A 20,180-nucleotide genomic window follows, 5' to 3' on the forward strand; every position below is an offset into this window, starting at 1 on the left:
TCATTCTAGGTGTCTGTCTGGAACAGCTGGGGTATTTGAGCCACAGCTAAGCTTCTGAAAGTATTCTAAGGAATAGTTTTTCACTTACTTGATTCCTTTGAAAATAGGGGTATCTTATGTGATAACTGCTATCCCAGAGTCTTTGATCCTCTGTTCGTTCTCAAGTCTTGGCTACCGTGTACTACTTCAAAGCTCTGTAGATATTTTATTCTAAAGAAAAGAAACTTGGTTCCTTTAAGTTGTTGAAACATTTCTCTCTGGGTATAAACTTGGGTTGTATCTGGGAGCTCTGTTTAAAAAAAAAAAAAAAATGTCTTTAGTAAGCCAAAGCTGTTAGAAGCTTATAAGTAAGTGACATTACAATTGATGGTCAGTAAATAGTGGAAAGATCGCATGACTAACTTCTCCTTCAGATCTGAGACAACCTGGAGCTAGACTTTTGTACTCTCTGCTCAGAAAAGCACATAGTGACTCGGGGTTTGATGTAGTACAAAAATGACATGCTTATGTACAACTTTAACTTTCTGCAGCACTTTTTACAACTTCTTGTGAATGAAGTAGGCAGGGCTTGCATTTGACAGATGAACTATGTCCAGCGTGAGGCAGAGTTAAAACCCTTTCCTTGGCTCAGGAACTTCAGGCTGGGGCCTGTGTCTGCTCTCCCTATATCCCTGTCCTCTAGCAGATACCTCTCTGCTAACATGCTGAGTGTCCTCGGTAAATTACTCAATCTCTCTGTCTCCGTCTTCTAACCTCCACAATAAAGCCCCTCGTAGTTTTAACTATCTTTTTCACTGTGCCCCAGTGAGCAGGAGTTTGGAACTTAATTGCTGATGGAAAGGCAATATTTGGATGGCTAAACACGCTTTCCAAGCTATCTTGCTGATTTTCCTCTCATTCCTGGAGATAACTCATCTTTTTGTAAGTGTTTCTTTGAGTCTGTGGATTGCTCTTAACGCTCTTGTAGGTCCTGCCTTCATTTGGGAACAGGGGCAGGCGGAAAGAAAAGGAAGTGTATTGCAACTACCAATATCTTCCTCTAGGAGGAGCTGCGCAGCCCAGATGAGAGTGACACGCACCAACTCCAGCTCCTCGCCGGGAAGACTTCATCCCAGCAACTCGGAACGCTTGGCCGGGGCGGCACTCGGTCTCTCCGCAGCAGTTCTCGAACTGGCCTCCTTGAACGTCGGTTTCCCCTTCGCTTCTGCAGCCTGGATCTGGGGGGCGGCGGGCCAGGCCCGGCGTGACCGCTGGTGAACGGTGGCCGCCTTTTCCCACCCCTGCTCTCCCATCCTCCCTTCCCGTTTTACCCCGCCCCCTCTCTCCTCCCCAAGCCTGACAGCCCACGAGCTGCCAAGCAGGGCGCAGCCATGGGAAGAGGAGGAGGGCTAGGGAGCGGCGGCGGCGGCGGCGGCAGCGGCAGCGGCGGCTGCTACAGTGGCGGTGGCGGCGGCGGCTGCTGCTGAGCCCGGGCGGCGGCGGGGACCCCGGGCTGAGGCCACGGGGGCCGGAGGCCCCAGCACCATTGGCCCCAGCGCAGACGCGAACCCGCGCTCTCTCTCCAGAGGCGAAGCTCGGAGGTACTGGAGTGGGGCTCCGGGAGTCTGGCTTTATTTTCCTCCTGTTGTGCCAGGGGGCCTGAGAGTGAACCCTGGGACTCTAGTTGTTTATGAAAATGGGAGGATCTGTCTTATATATTTACATGGATGATTTTTTATTTCGGATGACTTGGCTGTGCTCCCCTCCTCCTTGCGAAGAAGTTGTTTTCTGCTGGTGGGTTGTTGTAACCCAATCGAGTGTGTGTGTGTGTGTGTGTGTGTGTGTGTGTGTGTGTGTGTGTCTGGAAGTTGGTGGAGGCGGCAGGGAGTTGCGGGCGACAGACGAACCATCCCACTCTGGCGTCTGCTCTGGCCCGCGAGTAGGGTGCGTGGAGGGGTTTACTCCGGAGATAGTTTTGTTAAAGTCATAAAAGTTTTGCTAGTGTGTTTCTGTTTGCCATCATCTGCCTGGCTGAGGCAGAGCTGCCGAGGCTGCTGCTGCTGCGCGGGGAAGGATCTCCGGCAGCGAGACTGGAGAGATTGGGAAGGTCGAGCTGTGCGCGTGAACACGGCGCGCAGAGCGCGCAGTCTTTTGCGCGTTTGTGCGGGCTGCAGCCGCACATTGGCACCGGTGGAACTGGGGTCAGTAGAGTGACGGCCACCAGTCCGCATGAATTGGCGTAAGTGGAAATTGTGGCGAGCCGTCCTCCCCGAGCCTCCCCGAGCCGTCCTCCCCGAGCCTCTACAACTAGTGGTTGTAAAATCAACCAGGCTTAAAGTTTTGACAGAACTGCCAGAGGTGCGGGTCAATGGGGTGGCCGCGTGTCTAGGGAGAGGGCGCTGGCGGCACAGAGGGTGCGGGTCAGGGTCACCCACTTGCGAGTGCGTGGGGAAGTCTATTTGGGGCGAATGCTTTACATATAGCCGGAGGAGATGCCTGCTGAGACCGAGCTGCGGGGGTTCTCGGTCTGGCGTGGACTGTGTGTCCTGAATGAGTGTAAGTGTGCGCTGTTTGCGCGCGCGCGAGTGTGCGCCTGGGGAGGCGTGTCGGCGCCTGAGCCAGTCGGGTGTGCAGGGTGGAAGAGGCCACAGAGGTGCCGCCTGCCTGTTTGTGCAGCCAGGAGACCTTGGAAGGGACAGAGAAAGGTAACGGGAGGCCAAAGTGTTGGGAAGTCAGAGTAGTTTCTGCATAGGATTAAGTATTAAGGGCTTTAAAATAACTAAACCCATTGCCCTGAGTGACTGAGGACTGGAAGTGAGGGTTTGGGGAGTTCTCAGGAGAACTGCATGGGAGGGCGTTTGGGAGGTCTAAGAGATGTGTAATATGTGTGAGTACAGAACTTCGGAGACAGACACAGGTTGGAGCTATGAATTTGAGATTTTCAGGGTGCTGCTGTCCACAGTCCAGGGACTGGCTGGTTTCAGAGGTGTTCAGGCTCCCTGGTGTGTGTGCCTGGGAAGACACTCATCTTTTCTCCCAGACATGGGATATTGTGGCAGCTCAGGTTCTGTTTCCTGAGCAACTGGTGTTCCAGGCTGGTTTCCACCTGAATCACCCTAGAAGTATCTTTTTTCTGATGATAAATGTTGAAACATTTCCAGAAATTAAAATGCTGGATAGAAACAAAATTGATGCAGCAGATAGGATTGTTAGTGATTGGGAGCTCTTTTTCCCTTTGAGAAAAGCAAAGCTTCGTGTTCCCAGATTAGATTTCAAGGAGTCTTCAGTTATTTACAGCTTCCCTTCAGATGGGCCTTTGGATGGAGCTGGAAGGATGTGTTTTGGCCTAGAGACCTTTGGAAGACATCATGCGTAGCTTAAAGGGGTTGTCCCATCTGTCATCATCTTCTTCCACCCTTGTAAACTTTTGTTTTGCATTAATCTAAGGAAAGTTGGTGAGTCAACATTTAGCTTTTTGTTGTTGTTGTTGTTGGAGTAAATATATCACAGTGAAATTATAGTTGTGGTCTCCTGAAGGCCATGCAAACCAACACTTAATGGGCAAAGGTGTGAAATGAAAGTCTATAAATGCAATGACAAAGTGATGAGATGAATGCATTCTTTTTTCAAAATGAACATAACTGTGCTCACAAAAATTTATTCTAGCCAGGATTGGGCCCATGTTTTTTATTATTAGTTTTTAAACAGCAGACTCCACATCATAAACCACTTTAAAATGGATACTAGAGGCCTATGCTATCTCTGGCGCCTGCTTAAACAGATGTTTACAGTGCTTGGTAACCTATGGGATTGTCATGTTGAGTATCTTGTTAGCTCAGGACATAATGTTTATAGCATAATATAATAAATGGAGCCACAGTTGCAGCATGCTTCTTCCAAGTGCATGAAGCAAATCTTGCATCAGGGAAACAAATTCTGCAGTTGGTCCAACTTGGCTAGCCTTCTTTGGATATCTCCTGGTAAGCACTGTTAATGTAAAGATAAATGTGAGTAACATGGTGAGAAAGTAGGACAGTAAATTGTTTAGCTTAGTGAAAAAAAGCATGGATTATGCTTTTTAAATCTGCTAACCTGAAGATTACACTTCTCAGGTTATACCACTGGTAAATTGCACAACTATGAGAATTTGGTTTGCTTTTAAAGAACAATTTTTAAGAAGTATGTCAATAATGAAAATAACATATTTCTTAATGTGTTTACATGTGTCCATACAAGCCAATACTTTTTCTTCTTTAAAAAGAACCCTATAATTTCTGTGGTAATGATTTAAATGTTATGAGCATTCAAATCACCTAATCACCTTTTCAATCTTCAATTGATAAGAATCGAAGTCTGGTAAGACTGGAGTCATCCCTCAGCCAATTGTGTAAACAAGACAGTACAGAATGTCTTTCTGGCAAGTAATTTTTTTCAACCTGAAACAGATAATATAAATAATATGTCCCATAAAAGAATTACTTAGGATGATAATTACTTTAGAGGTAATTATCTGGTGCATGAACCTCCATCTGTGAAAATGGTCTAATCTATCTCTTCTTGGAAATAATCAGTTGGAAATCTCCCTTTTTCATTGTTCAGTCCATTCTAGGAAAGATTGATTTCTAGAAAGTTCTGCCTTATACTGAATCAACATTTTCTTCCATCCACTTGCCTGTCCTTCAGGAGCTGACCACAATGAATCTAGTCTCTTTTCCCTGTGTTTACCATACTTGAAAACAAACATTATGCTCCTTGCTGAATCCCCTTTTGCCTACTTTTGTAGCAGTTTTTCACCCACTGTAGGGTTCCACCCTCCTCTGCCTTGAACCATATGCCCTTGATTCTACATTCTCATTGTATTAGTCTGTTCTCATGCTGCTAATAAAGACATACGTGAGACTGTGTAATTTATAAAGAAAAAGAGGTTTAATGGACTTACAGTTCCACATGGCTGGGGAGGCCTCACAATCATTTCCGAAGGTGAAGGAGGAGCAAAGGCATGTCTTACATGACAGCAGGCAAGAAAGCAAGTGCTTTCTATAAAGGGAACTGCCCTTTATAGAACCATCAGATCTCATTAGACTTATTCACTATCATGAGAACAACATGGGAAAAACCCACTTCCATGGTTTAATTAACTCCTACTGGGTCCCTTCCACCACATATGGGAATTATGGGAACTACAGTTGAAGATGACATTTGGGTGAAGACAAAGCCAAACCATATCGTTCCACTCCTACCCCCTCCTAAATCTCATGTTTTCTCATTTCAAAAGCAATCATGCTTTCCCAACAGTCCCCCAAAGTCTTAACTCATTTCAGCATTAGCTCAAAAATCCACAGTCCAAAGTCTCACCTGAACCAAGGCAAGTCTCTTCCACCTATGAGCCAGTAAAATCAAAAGCAAGTTAGTTACTTTCTAAATACAGTGGAGGTACAGGCATTGTGTAAATATGCCTATTCCAAATGGGAGAAATTGGCCCAAACAGAGGGGCTATAGGTGCAAGTCCAAAGTCTAATAGGGCAGTCATCAAACCTTAAAGTTCCGAAATGATCTCCTTTGACTTCATGTCTCACATCCAGGTCACACTGATGCAAAATGTGGGCTCCCATGACCTTGCACAGCTCCGCCCCTGTGGCTTTGCAGGATACAACTTCTCTCCTGGCTGTTTTCATAGCTGGCGTTGATGGTGGCTTTTCCAGGCACATGGTGCTAGCTGTTAGTGGATCTACCATTCTGAGGGCTGGGGGATGGTGGCCCTCTTCTCATAGCTCTACTAGGCAGTAACCCAGTGGGGACTCTGTGTAGAGGATCCAACTCCACATTTCTTTTCCACATTGCCCTAGCAGGGGTTCTTTATGAGGGCTCTGCCCCTGCAGCACAACTCTGCCTGGACATCCAGGCATTTCCTTACATCCTCTGAAATCTAGGTGGAAGTTCCCAAACCTCAATTCTTGTCTTCTGTGCACCTGCAGGACCAACACCACGTGGAAGCTGCCAAATCTTCGGGCTTTCACCCTCTTCAGTCGTGGCCTGAGCTGTACCTTGGCCCCTTTTAGACATGGCTGGAGGGGCTGGGACACAGGGCACCAAGTCCCTAGGCTGCACCTAACAGGCCCAGAAAACCATGTTTCCTCTAGGCCTCCGGACCTGTGATGGGAGGGGCTGCCATAAAGACCTCTGACATGTTCTGGAGACATTTTCCCTATTGTGTTGGTGACCAACATTTGGCTTCTCATTACTTATGTAAATTTCTGCAGCAGTCTTGAATTTCTCCCCAGAAAATGGGTTTTTCTTTCCTATGGCATCATCAGCCTGCAAATTTTCCAAACTTTTATGCTCTTTTCACCTCGTGAATGCTTTGCTGCTTAGAAATTTCTTCTGCCAGATACCCTAATTAATCTCTCTCAAGTTTAAAGTTCCACAGATCTCTAGGGCGGGGGCAAAATGCCTCCAGTCTCTTTGCTAAAGCATTAACAAGAGTCACCTTTGCTCCAGTTCCCAACAAGTTCCTCACCTTGATCTGAGACCACATCAGCCTAGACTTTATTGTCCATATCACTATAAGCATTTTGGTCAAAGCCATTCAACAAATCTCTAGGAAGTTCCAAACTTTCCCACATCTTCCTGTTTTCTGAGCCATTCAAGTCTCTAGAAAGTTCCAAACTTTCCCACATTTTCCTGTCTTCTTTTGAGCTCTCCAAACTGTTCAAACCTCTGCCTGTAACCCAGTTCTAAAGTTGCTTCCACATTTTGGGGTATCTTTACAGCAGCACCCAGTCTACCATTACCAATTTACTGTATTAGCCGATTCTCATGCTTCTAATAAAGACATACCCAAGACTGGGTAATTTATAAAGAAAATTAGGTTTAATGGACTCACAGTTCCACGTGGCTGGGAGGCCTCTCAATCATGGCAGAAGGTGAACGAGGAATAACGCACTCTCACGTGGCGGCAGACAATAAAGCATGTGCCAGGGAACTGCCCTTTATAAAACCATCAGATCTCATGAGACTTAATCACTATGGCAAGAACAGCATGGGAAAAACTCGCCCTCATGATTCAATTACCTCCCACTGGGTTCCTCCCATGACATATGGGGATTATGGGAGCTACAATTCAAGATGAGATTGGGGTGGGGACACAGCAAAACCATATCACTGACCATCCCTCCTAATGTGTGTTTTCTAAACCGAAGATTTAGAATTCGTAGTTCTGAACATTCTATATCTATTAAGACAGTTTAATATTAATGAAATTCTTTAGCCATTTCATTACACTCTTGATTAATTTCATACCTATAAACAAAATAACTTGTTCTTTTCAGATTATTAATCATCCATAGTCAAAGCATTTTTATAATAGCTTCAAAACATTTTTTCATGCCTGAAGGTACTATAAATTTATGGAAAGTATAATACTGTGTGGGTAAATAAAATTCTATATGCAGTGCAAATAGAGCCTTAATTTCTCCCTATCAGGGAATATCAACCCCAAAATACCGGAAGTAGAATGTTCCAAAGATAAACAGGTTGAAGCTACATGTTATAGACAGGTAGGGACTATGATGTGTTTTTTTCATAGGCCTCATTGTGTCTGCTTCCATGAACATGAATCAGTACTAGCAATCAGGCATGTATTGAAGACTTGTTCTGCCGAAGTCCCAGAGAATATGCCATCTGGCCTTAAATGAAGTGAAAGTACATCAAATAAAGATACTTCCTTGGGCAACTGGGATTTAAGATGTATATGCAGGACATGACTAAGTCAACCATCTACTTTTTCTCAGGAAGTAAATGGCTTGCCAATGCCACAGGAAAGTCTAAAGCGTTCACACTCCATAAGCGTGTCCCATGTCCTGTTGTGTGTCTGGATAGGAGCTGGACAAAGGCCCTGTTACTACTTCTAGCTTACCAAGTCTTAGCTGCCTTGGAGGAAGACAGCGAATCTGGCTTATCCAGAGGAGAGGCCTGAACTGTGAATGGGGTACCTACCTGGTGTGACTGATTTCTCTTTTATGTATCTGTCTTGGGCTTCCAGCTAAATTGTGAATTCACCTTGCATTGTCTTCCTACACACACACACAAACATTTATGGTGGATGTCAGTTTTTCAGCAAGTCTGAATGTGAAACAAATGACTATGTTTCTTGGTGCAATGGGGTGTGAGGATGAGAGACAGGAAACCAACCTGTGATATAAACTGACATCTGAGCCTACCAAAAGCCCTTTGAGAGACCTTTGATCAAGACAAAGGGATAATCATAGCCTTGTGCACTTAGATGAAATTGTCCATGCTATTCCTGTGTGTGTGTGTGTGCGTGTGTGTGTATGTGTGTGTTTCTTCACTTTATCCCCAGCATTATGGTCTCAATTCATATACATTTGCTTTTTTCTTTATTCTATTCTGATATAAAGGAAAGAAATAATCAATGATTCATTTCCTTTTTTTAACATTTCAAAAATTTATTTCATTATTCCCTACCTCCCAGTCCTCACCCCCCAAAATTACAATTACGATAGACCCATTGGCAAGTACTTGGACATGCAATTTTCAAACCAAAGGTTTACTTTGCTATAAGAAACATCTAAGTTAGGATGTTATAATATGAAATAATAGCAAATTAGATGTCAAGAAACCTGGGTCCTCTCCAAGCTCTGCCTTTAATGGGCTTTGCATTTTTTTGCAAACTATTTAACCTTCCTGGGCTTCATATTTATTATATGTTAAAAACAAACAAGCAAAAAGGAGGAGTAAACAAAATGACCCCTTAGAATTCTCTTCAGGGTTATGGTTTGAATGCATTTAATTATCGAATTTCTCTCTTCTTTTAAATGTAAGCATCAAGAAAATATTTGCCTATTTTATTCTCTCATCATTAATTTTTAATCAATTAAATAAAGTAGATAAAAATTTTATCAAAACCATGTTTCTTGCTTTCATTCTAAAACAATGCAACTCACCACTATCTGATTCAGAAAGTCTTTCTGAAATAGTGTTTTTTTCTTTTGTTGTTGTTTTTTCTTTGTGCTAAAGAAAATTCATTGATGAGTACCAAGTTCTTAAAAGAAGGATGGAAAAGTCATTGTTGTTTAGTCTCAACTTCTTTCTTCAGTGCTTCCTCCTACCTCTTAAATAGGCAAATAAAGCCTTAGGCCAGGCACTAATTTTGCTTAGTAATGATTCATAAGAAGGTAGTGATTTTGTCAGAAATTGCTGGGCTGCATGCTTTTAATCAGCGTCTAAACTTACCTTGAAATACTCCATTCCAAAATCAGCAGATAATTTCTTCTAGAGAGTCTTTCAAACTCTAGTGTCAAACAGATGTGTTTACTGTTTTGATTAGGGCTTATTTCTTTTGTTGTTGATAAGACTTCAGCCAGTTTTCTTTAGACTAATATTATTATATTCCCAATGAATTATACTCTTAGGTTGTGAATTTGTTTAAAGATAAATCTATCTCCAGCTGGCTGGCTTCCAAGTAAAAAGGGTATCCTAGGGAAGAAGTGCACTTCACAGGGATTCAGTACAGGTGTAGAGAATTCCCTGATAGAGAATTGGAACACATCAAGAGTTTGCAAATTGAAAAGGTACTTTTATGTGCTTATCCATGGTGGACAACCCGTGTCCTAGGGAAGAAGCGCATTTCACAGGGATTCAGCACAGGTGTAGAGAATTCCCTGATAGGGAACTGGAACACATCACGATTTTGCAAACTGAACAAGTACTTTTATGTACTTATCCATGGTTGACAACCTACTGTGCTAGACATTTGCTGTAGTAACTCCTTGATTTTTTCCTCAGTTGTTTATAAAATTAAACAGTTGAAGTAGGCTATTGAAAACTCTTAAAAGAGGCCTCTCTTATATTCCTTTAGAATACAGTATATTAAACAAGTGATAAAGTCCAAAGAAAAATCCTTATTCTTTTCTTGCTTTAAAAAATGCACTTTATTGTATTAAGCATTATATCTATCTTTTAAAACTTTGAATTGCCATATCAATGAAAGTAGAGTGTTATCATTACAAAACAGAATCGCAGACAGTGCTTATTGAAAGAAAAGATGCATAATTGATGCTGTAAATGCTCATCTTGAATTTGATGATGGCTGGTGAGAAACCTCAGTCGGACATTCAATTTTGATTGCCATTGGTAAGAAAGGCAGCCTTTGTTCTTTGTCATTATGTGGCACATGATCCTAATTCACCCTATCAGCTGCTTCTCTGCACACTTTCAAGCTATGTGATTGTTATACTAGAAAGCATCTAAATTGGCCAAACTAATGAAGACTAATCTGACAAAGCACGTGTGAATGATAAATTGTGAAAAGACCCTGAAAATAGAGCCTCTTCAGTGGCTTCTTCCCCTAAGGGTAGAAGATACCAGAATCCCTGGGCAAGATGAAATAGATAAAGGAACGACATCATTTTTATACCCAGCAAATCAGAAATATTAAAGAAAGAGAAGCAAGAATGAAGAACTACTACTTTCATAGTTCATTCTTGCAGTGTAGCACCTTATTTCCCATAGAGACATTGGCGAAACCATGTTTTGCGTTGCCATAGAATAGGTGTTCAGTAAATATTTTCCAGATGGCCTTAATATGTAGTAAAACAGAGAGAAATACAGAAGCATTGACAAGAAGTTTGTGGATAATTTGAGGGCAAAAGGATGTGGATAGGATCAGGTTCATAATGCAAATTTGCTATTATTCTCCTTAGATTAATGATGTCACCCAAACTTCACGACCTGCTTTCCAAGGTATATGCTGTTCACAGCCTTGGAAACATTTAGAAGTTTTTAATACTTGGAGCAAGATGGATATATGTTTCACATTTTATCTAGGACTTAGTAGGACTTGGGAGACATATCTACTTTGCCAGATCTTAGTATACTTATTACGGAGCATGACATTTTAATTCTCTTTGCTTTTGTCCTATAAAGTTTAGTGTTTTATTTTTCTCAGTGCATATAGGGAGTGAATTATTTATAATCTGAAAAGTACTTTGAAAACTACTTGGGAAGAGATGTTGAATAAATAAGTTGTTTTTTTTTTTAAATTAGCCTACAGGATGTAAGTCTGGCCAGGCTAGTGGTATTTTTGGTATCATTGTGAAAAATCAAAAACAGAACATGCATTTATCAATCCATTAGTGTGTTCTCAGGAATGTGCTAGACACTAGGGAATATAAAAGTAGTATAAAACATGACTCTTGACTTTAGGACCAAGCATTAAAGCCAGAAGGCAACACTATTAATGTAAATTCATGGTGTGATTATGGAACAGTTTATGACTGTACAACTTAATGAAAAGTTCATTACAGACTAAAAATACTACATTTATTTAGAGAGAAGGAAAATCTGTTCAGATTGAAGGATTTGAAGAGTGGCCTTCATGGGCAACATGGCTCCTGAGCCAGGACTTAAGATATGGTATTTTTTTTTTTTTTTTTTTTGATAGGTTAGAAGGGTTGGAGAGGTTTCATGCAAGGGGTTAGGAACTGAGGACCAGGAGGCGTATCTTGAGCTCACTGGGTTTACTGATAACAGGGAGCAGGCAGAGAGTACCAGGCTGTAGATTTGTTTTCCATTGGAAGCTCTTCCCATTTCTTATTATGGTTGCTGCATGTAGGCTTATCCCTTGGGTAGGGCTATTGGAATGGCCACCCTGAGCCTATTGCTTATTGGATAGTGGTGGCTTCTGTGTGATATTTCAGCACATTTCTCTTTTCTGAACATTATGTAAATTCAATCGTAAAACTACTTTCTTAAACAATGTTCCAAGAGGCCTATTAAAGATGCCAACAATATGACTTCCATTCAAGAATACGATCTTGAATGGGCTTTACAATGGCAGAGCTGACCTGAGATTACCTCCTGTACTCCTGCTCTCAAGCCATATGCTGATGCTGACTGTCCTGGTCCAATAGAGCCATAAGGCCTCATAGAACTTGAGATCATCTACCAGTGGCTTTCAACCAAGCCACTGCCTTTCTGCTAGGTAGTGCATAGGGACATTGGGAAATACAGTTATTACAAGAACTGGAAAGAGTTGTAGGCTTTTGGTGCCTAAAGTCAGAAATGCTAAATTTCTGTGGTGCCAGGGGCAGTCCTATATAAGAAATTATTATGCCGCCTCAAATGCCAGTAGATCCCTATTCAAATATTTGAGTCTCATGTCCTCACTTTATTTATAGGTGAGGAAATGGGAGGTCCTGAGAAGTGACACAACTTTCTTCTAGGATTAAACTTCACAGTGTCAGTGACAGATTTATAACTCAATTCTTTTAATTTTCTTTCAAGAGCTCTTGTTGCAGCACCACAGTCCCTCCTATTAACATGGGCTATAACTATGGAATAGCATGTTGTTTATCTCTGTCATTTTTATGGAAGGATGATAGTTAGCTGTGTTAACTATCTGAATGGGTGCAATGTGCATAGAGATAACTGGTACTTGACCAGCAGTTCTTTCCCCTGGGAACACACACAGATTCACCTGTAAATTAGGGTTGGCAGATGCCTGTTGAGATGTCAGCCACAGCCAAAGCTTACAGATAGGCTGACTTTCTGGAAAGGGCATGGAGTAGGCTTTGGATTCACACAAATCTGCTTGTCTGACAGGATTTGAATACAACTCTTCTTATCTTTACTATCTTTGTGACTCTCAACCAATTAAACTCTCTGAGCTTTATCTGCAAAAGAACAGGTGATGATTCTTATTTCACAAGGAATGAGTCAAAACAGTTCCTGGCACATATTGGGCACTGCAGATATAGAGAATTCCCTACAGTATCTTTTTGAGAGTAAAGACTTGAAACCTTCACTTATAAAAGATCCTCCTGATAACAGTTGCTATTTTTTTCTCCTCCTTTCCCCAAACAACCAAGGGCTTTAATGAGTCCCTGAAGTGTTTATTTTGTTTAAACTGTTGAGATTTCCCTCCTTCAGAAGAGTCCTGCTGGCCAGAGATGAGTTTCTTTTGACTTCTCTGTCAATGTCCCTGTATTATTGTCATATAGTAAAAATGGAAGATTTATCTAGATGGTTATTAGCAGGTTATGAAACTTAGATTTTAAAGTCAAGAATAAAAGCCATTCCTGGGTAGAGATGTTTTTCAGAGAGATTGCTACCTTGCCAGCGATGAGAGAGCCTCCTTAGGTGAGGTGAATACTTTTGGCAAGTTAAAGGATAACACAATATAATTTATTTAAGTAAGTTTTTTATTTGGGACTAATTTCAGGTTTGCAGAAAAGTTGCAAAAATTGTAGAGGTCCTGTATATTCCTCACCTAGTTTCCCATGTTAACATCCATAATCATGATGTATTTGTCAAAACTAAGAAACCAACATTAGTACAATGCTATTAACTAAAATCCAGACTTCATCCTAACTCCCCCAGGGCTTCCACTCACATCATTTTTTCTGTTCCAGGATTAAATCCATAAGAGTGCACTGCTTTTGATTTTATGATTTTTTAAATACTGTGCATATACTTTTTTTATTTGGGCCCTCTCACATGTTAAACTAACTGGCCTTTGTAACCAGATAGCAAGTTCTATAACAGAAAATACAATGATGTTGAATCCAGCATCATGCTGGACACAAAGTATGTTCTCTAAACTAATTAAATTTATCACAGCAACAAGAAGAACAAAATTTTACTCAGTGTACATATGTGTAGCTGAGTCCTCATTGGTAAGCTAAGAGGTACTCATAAGAGTGGGATGACTTGGAAAAAATTTGATTTTGAATGTGTGCCCTGAACATTGGTGTAAAGCAGGACCCCCTAAATCAACATTAACTGAGTCTGTACAATGTGCCTAGCATAGTGTGTGCATATCACACTTACTCCTGATAACTGTAAGGCACATAGCCTTGAGTAACTTAGCTGAGGAAATGAGACCAAGGGAAGTTAAGTTACTTGCCCAGGGATTCACAGCTAGTAACAAAACTGAGATTAACACATGTTTTTCTGGCTTCAGAACCTACACTCCTAATGTGGTATTCAATTACTCCCACACTTCTCCACTTGCTTAACCCCTATTCTTGGTGTCCTTTTTCTAGGTATACAGAATTTGAAAACTCTATATTGTCAAACTGCAGCCAACCTGGATACACGGTATATACTTTTTTGTGAGCTGGATTAAGTTTCAGCCTTGAATTTGTGGATTATTTTCAAAACCTACCTAACATCTGTAAAACATGTTATTTTTTAATATGTAGATATCCACGTAAATTGACCACAAAGCTCTTCAGAAGGTCCCATAAACCAATAATTAATAAAATTTTGAGACATGGCTAATAACAGGCACAGAAGCATCTGCAAAGGGCAGGACATTGATATTGTATAATAATTTAAAGTATTTTATTATTGTATAATGTGCCTGAGTTTTGGATAATTGACCTTCATTTCTCAGTCTTTACATAGTTACTGCTTTTTTAAGCGTCACATGAGGGATGTGGAATATTCAGTGAAACATTTGACTAATCTTTATATTTTGAGTGGCCCAACTGAAAATTACCCTTGGTTGCCTTGGAACTCTGGGAATGATATTCAAAAGTAGAAATTCTTGCAAATTATTTGAGCTTTGGCTCTGGGAAGATAAACAACATGAATAACTAGGTTAACCAGAGCTGAAATTTCTCTAACCTATAATTCTAAATTCAGAAAAGAATGGGCTTTAGGGTTTTTTGTTTATTTTTGCTTTGATTACAAGTTGTTGGAAGCCTAGAGTTAGTATCTAATAACACAATCTATGTAAAACACAAATTATTGGCTCAGAATGATATCTAATTTCTAAGAAGATACAAGAAGGCAATCACGTAAAAACGTGCTTTTCTTCATAGAAAGAATAAGCTGGGATTGGCCAAAAGGTAATCCCTTTAGAGTCTAATGTTTAGAGCATTGCATATTTTTAAAGAAGATATATTACCTTTTAGAACATACATAAGAAACCATTTTCTTTGCTTATATGGCTACATAAAGTTGTCATGGTTTTAAACTGTGACCTTAGATCCCTTATAGAAGTAATTACAGGCACAATCTGTGAATGAAGATTTGCAAACTATGCTTCACCAAGCCTCAGGGACTATTGGATGTCCAGAGGACAGAGCCATGTTGGATGTCTTATGGGCCTTCAGTCCTGCAAAGCAGTGTGCTTTCATGTTTTATACGCAGCAGTTCTGAGAAAATTTAAGTTGACAAAACAGCCTCTCTTCTTATTATTTTTATTTATTTATTTATTTTGAGATGGAGTGTTGCTCTGTCGCCAGTCTGGAGTGCAGTGGCATGATCTTGGCTCACTGCGACCTCTGCCTCCCGGGTTCAAGCGATTCTCCTGCCTCTGCCTCCTGAGTAGGTGGAGCTATAGGTACAGGCCACCATGCCCTGCTAATTTTTGTATTTTTAGTAGATACAGAGTTTCACCATGTTGGCCAGGATGGTCTCGATCTCTTGACCTCGTGATCTGCCTGCCTCAGCCTCCCAAAGTGCTAGGATTACAGGCGTGAGCCACGGCACCTGGTGCACCAGCCTATTTTTATTTTTTAAAGACCTGAGTGCAGTGGTGCAATCTTGGCTCATTGCAACCTCCACCTCCTGGGCTCAAGTGATCTTCTTACCTCAGCCTCCCAATTAGCTGAGACTACAGGTGCATGCCACCACACCCAGCTAATTTTTGTGTGTGTGTGTATATATACACACACATATATATATATATATATAAATAGAGACAGGATTTAGCCAGGTTGTCCAGGCTGATCTTGAAGTCCTGAGCTCAAGTGATCTGCCCACCTCAGCCTCTCCGAGTTCTGAGATTACAGGTGTGAGGCACCATGCCGAGCCATCCTCTCTTCTAATAAAAAAAAAAAAAAAAAAAAAAAGCAAACAAAAATGCTTAACCCTGGTATATATTTTCTTATATTGCATAAGCTACTCTTCTGACTGCCTCTCTTTAGAAATTCCTCTGATTTCTAGAGAAAAAAATCACATTAGCTTTCTGGTTTCTAAATTCAGGCTTACTTTTGTAACTGCTAGATTATAAACTCTTAGAGGGCAAAGGGCTTTGTATTCTCTACTTGTGTACACTCAGTTAGTTTGCTTAAGCAGTTACTTCTGTGTAAGCAACATTAATGAAGTGCTTACTATGATCAAGGGCTATACCAAGTCCTTTTTTATATTGTTTAATCCCACACAAAACCCATGATCCACCTAATTCTACACTTGGTGAAACTATGATGTAGGGAGGTTAAATAATTTGTTCAAGGACCCACAGCTGGTAAGTCGCACAGTTTATTCAAACCCAGATCTTCCTAATTGCAAATGTGTCCAACTCCCATGCTTCTAACCACTGCCTATGTGGTAGTTCTTTGATATTCCTCCCTCTAAGAAGTGGAGTTTAATTCCCCCCCTCCATTGAATGTGGGCCGAACTCAGGTGACTCATTTCTGTTAAGTGGAGTAAAGTGGAAGTGAAAATGTGTGGCTTTAGCGACTAGGTCATTCAAAGACATTCAAAGTGGTTTCTGTCTTGGTTGTTCTGTCTCATACCTATTGGGCATTTAATCTGGGGAAAATTTAATCTGGGGAAAACTGCCATGTTTTGAGCTGTTTATGGAGAGGCTAAGATGAAAAGGTACTGTGGATCCAACAGGCAGTTTCAAATGAGGACCTGAGGCCCTCAGACCAACAGCCAGTGTGAAACTGAAGCCTCTTGACCACAGCCTCCATGAGAGTAAAAGAATCTTGACCCCCTAGTGAACCACAGCCTCCATGAGAGTAAGCTTCAAAACAGAGCCTTAACACCTAGTGGAGCCTCGAGATGACTGCAGTCTTCCACCAACAGCTTGATTCATGAAAGACCATCAGCCAGAGCCATCCAGCTAAGCTGCTTCTAGGCCCCTACTCCTAGAAAATAACTGTTGTTTTGACTGCCAAGTGTTCAGTTCATTTGTTATGCAGCAATAGATAAGTAATGCAGCCTAACACTGTCCTTATCATTTTTCTAAAAAGAAATTGTTTTAATTTTACTAAATCACAAATTTTAAAGCATTGATACAGCAAGGAGAAACTTTCCAGAAAAAAATGCTGCCAAATTTAAGTAGTAAAATATTAATGTCCAAAAAACATAATAGTTACAATGACATCTAGGATTGAGGATTTTGTAAGTCAAAGGTCAGCCACTTAAAAAATTCATAATTTTAAAAGGAAGGATATTAATAATAACTGCATTATTGAACATAGATAGCATTTTGAACTTTTAAGAAATCCTCATGGGAAAACTCAGGAAATATTGTTTGGTAAGTTATCACTCATAATCTTAAATTGTTAGGCGCATGTTTGCACTTTCCATGAAAGAGGAATGTAAAGCAAAGTTGAATTTTAACCTCTTCCCTAGTGATTTTACTCAGCTTTTCAAAGGGGTCCTGAAAGCTCAGAGGTCAAGTCATTTCTTGGTTTGCTCTGCCTGACAAATTGCATTAACTCTGCTTTATAGCCACTTTCAGTTTAATAAATGACTTGGACTTTGATTAATATCTTTAGTGCTTAAGCCCAAGAATTTGTATAAGACTTTGGGATATAGTACTGTAAATTTATCTAAAGATGGACACTGGAAGGTAGAAGGAGATATATTAGTGTTGGTTTGGGTACATGTCTAGGTACTGAATTTGGATCATCATAAGTCCTTACAGAAGATACTTGTTGATTTGTCTTTTAAAAAAAAAGTGAAAGTGATTTTTTAATATATTTACAAAGTGATTTAAGTGATTTAAGGAATTCATTCATGAAGTGGATATGGCTAGTTCTTGTTTAGTATTCAGAATGACTGTAAAATAGAAATGCTGATTTTCCTTGCCCAGATTGTAGAACACAGATCAAACCCTCCTAGTCCTTCCCTTAAATGTTTTTTCTCCATGCAGCTTACACCCTGAATTCTCAAAACATTTGTTATATTGAACTGGACTGGATAGTATATGCCTGACCCTGATTCATGGGATTATGCTGCAAGGGAATATAAAGATGAATATTGATAGCCTGAGTGTGAAAATTCATAATTACTCTCATCCTCGTTCATTAATTCATTTGTTCATTAACTCATAAACAGACTAATTGATTCAACAGATATTTATTGAAGATTTACACTTTGCCCAGCAGAGCACTGGACTAGGTGCTAGCACAGTATAATAAGCAACCCAGAAATAGCCTCTGCCCTGCTGGATTTCATAGTCTAAGATGGAGAAAGGCATTAACCAAGTGTAATTTAAAATCGTTTTAAGTAATGTGAAATAAATATATATGAGAACCTGACTCAGGTTGGGATTTGATGATTAGGGAAAGCTTTCAAAAAAGGGATATTTGAGATCTAAATAAGAGGGAGAAGAAAGAGACAATGGCTAGAGAAAAAATAGGATCCAGGAAGATACTTAGTACTTCTGAGAACTAAAAACAGCCAAGTCAGTGTAGTCAGAGTTCAAAGAGGGAGAAAGTACATATCTAAGAAGAAGCTAGAAAAGTAAGAAGGGACTACGTCTTACACAATGATGTAGGCTGTATTTTAGTTTTTATTTATCTTAAGAGCAATAGAAAACCATTGAAGGGTTTGAAGCAGGGAGTGACATAATCAGGTCTGCATTTTAAGGAGTTCACCTGCTCTGTTATGAAGCATGACTGGAGGAGGATGGAAAGAGATATTCAGGGAGCTGGATTATAAGTCTGTTGTAGGCCAGAGGTATTGGTAGCTTGGACCGGGGTGATGATGCTGAAGATTGAAAGGAGTTAATATATTTATAATATATTTGTGAAGTAAAGTTGACTGTACTTAGTGCTGACTTAGATAGTATTGGTGAGGGATGTCATGGTAAATTCCAAGGTATTGGGCTTCTTCAACTGAATGGGAAACACTAGAGGGAGAGCAGGTAAAGGTTGAGGGAAAGTGAGGGACAGTAGTTCATTTTGGGGATATTTTGATTTTGATGCCTTTTTAAGACATCCTCAAGGAGACACAGTGCAGTCTTGAGTCTTGGATCAGAGGAGATACCTGAATGTATAAATTTGTAAGACAGTGGTTTATGCACACTATTGAAGCCACAGAGGTAAATCAGATGATGTACAGAGTGCAAATGAAGTGAGAGAAGAAAGCATAAGTCTGAGCCATGAGAACTCTAACATTTAAAGGCCAAGTGGAAAAGTTGACAAGAGTGGGAATTGTGACTAGGGTAGATGCCAGAGTGGCATCTCAGAGGCCAAGGAAAGAGAATCATTTAAGGTGCTGATGAGGGGTAAAGTAAGAAGGTCCTGTAAATGTCCCCTTGGATTAATAAAATTGATGTTTTGAAAGACTTTAAGGAGAGTGAGTTTGTTGTAGTGATGGGGACAGAAGCCAGAATGAAATGTCATGGGAAATGGGTGGGAAGTCTTGAAAGAGAGACAATGAATATAGGTAATTCAAGATATGTGGTCAAGGGAAACAAAAAGGATAAGGCTTTAACTAGAGGAGGAAATAGAGTTAAAGGAGGAGTTTTTTTGTTTTTTTTGTTTTGTTTTGTTTTGTTTTTGAGATGGAGTCTCACTTTGTCGCCCACGCTGGAGTGCAGTGGCGCGATCTCGGCTGACTGCAAGCTCCACCTCCCAGGTTCACGCCATTCTCTTGCCTCAGACTCCCGAGTAGCTGGGACTACAGGTGCCTGCCACCATACCCGGTTACTTTTTTATATTTGTAGTAGAAACGGGGTTTCACCATGTTAGCCAGGATGGTCTTGATCTCCTGACCTCATGATCTGCCCACCTTGGCCTCCCAAAGTGCTGGGATTACAGGCGTGAGCCACTGCGCCCGGCCAGGAGTTCTTTTTTTTTTTTTTTTTTTAAAGATGGGAGAATTGAGCACATTTAAACACTAATGGGGAAGACCAGTGGGGAGGATCAGGGGTGGCCTGAAGATAGACAGAGGGTGGATAAATAATCATATAGGATTCCTGAGAAGATAGAAGAAGTTGGATCCAGAGCACAGCAGGGGGAATTAGTTGGCCTTGGAGAGGAGAGATGATCTCTACCCTCTGTTCTAGAAGAAAGCCAAAGGTGATGTGTGCAGATGCAGAGGTGTGTTTGATGTGGTGGAGGCAAGTCAAAGGAGTTTTTGTTCGATGCCTTATACCTGCTCCAGAAAGCAGTTGAGTCACCAACTGAGAGAGGGAGAGAGAAAGGGGC

General features: G+C 40.8%; 1 protein-coding gene across 3 annotated transcripts in view; it reads left to right on the top strand.

Moving 5' to 3' along the window:
- Positions 1 to 1,355: 1,355 nt before the first annotated feature.
- GHR (growth hormone receptor) overlaps positions 1,356 to 20,180 on the top strand; it is a 320,003-nt gene continuing 301,178 nt past the window's right edge. For all 3 annotated transcript variants that reach the window (XM_005556812.5, XM_065546202.2, XM_015451334.4), the window contains exon 1: positions 1,356 to 1,580. The gene's annotated coding sequence lies outside the window, so the exon portion shown is untranslated. The remainder of the gene's footprint in view (positions 1,581 to 20,180) is intronic.

This window comes from Macaca fascicularis, chromosome 6 (assembly GCF_037993035.2).
Source record: "Macaca fascicularis isolate 582-1 chromosome 6, T2T-MFA8v1.1".
In the NCBI taxonomy this organism is placed as follows: Eukaryota; Metazoa; Chordata; class Mammalia; order Primates; family Cercopithecidae; genus Macaca; species Macaca fascicularis.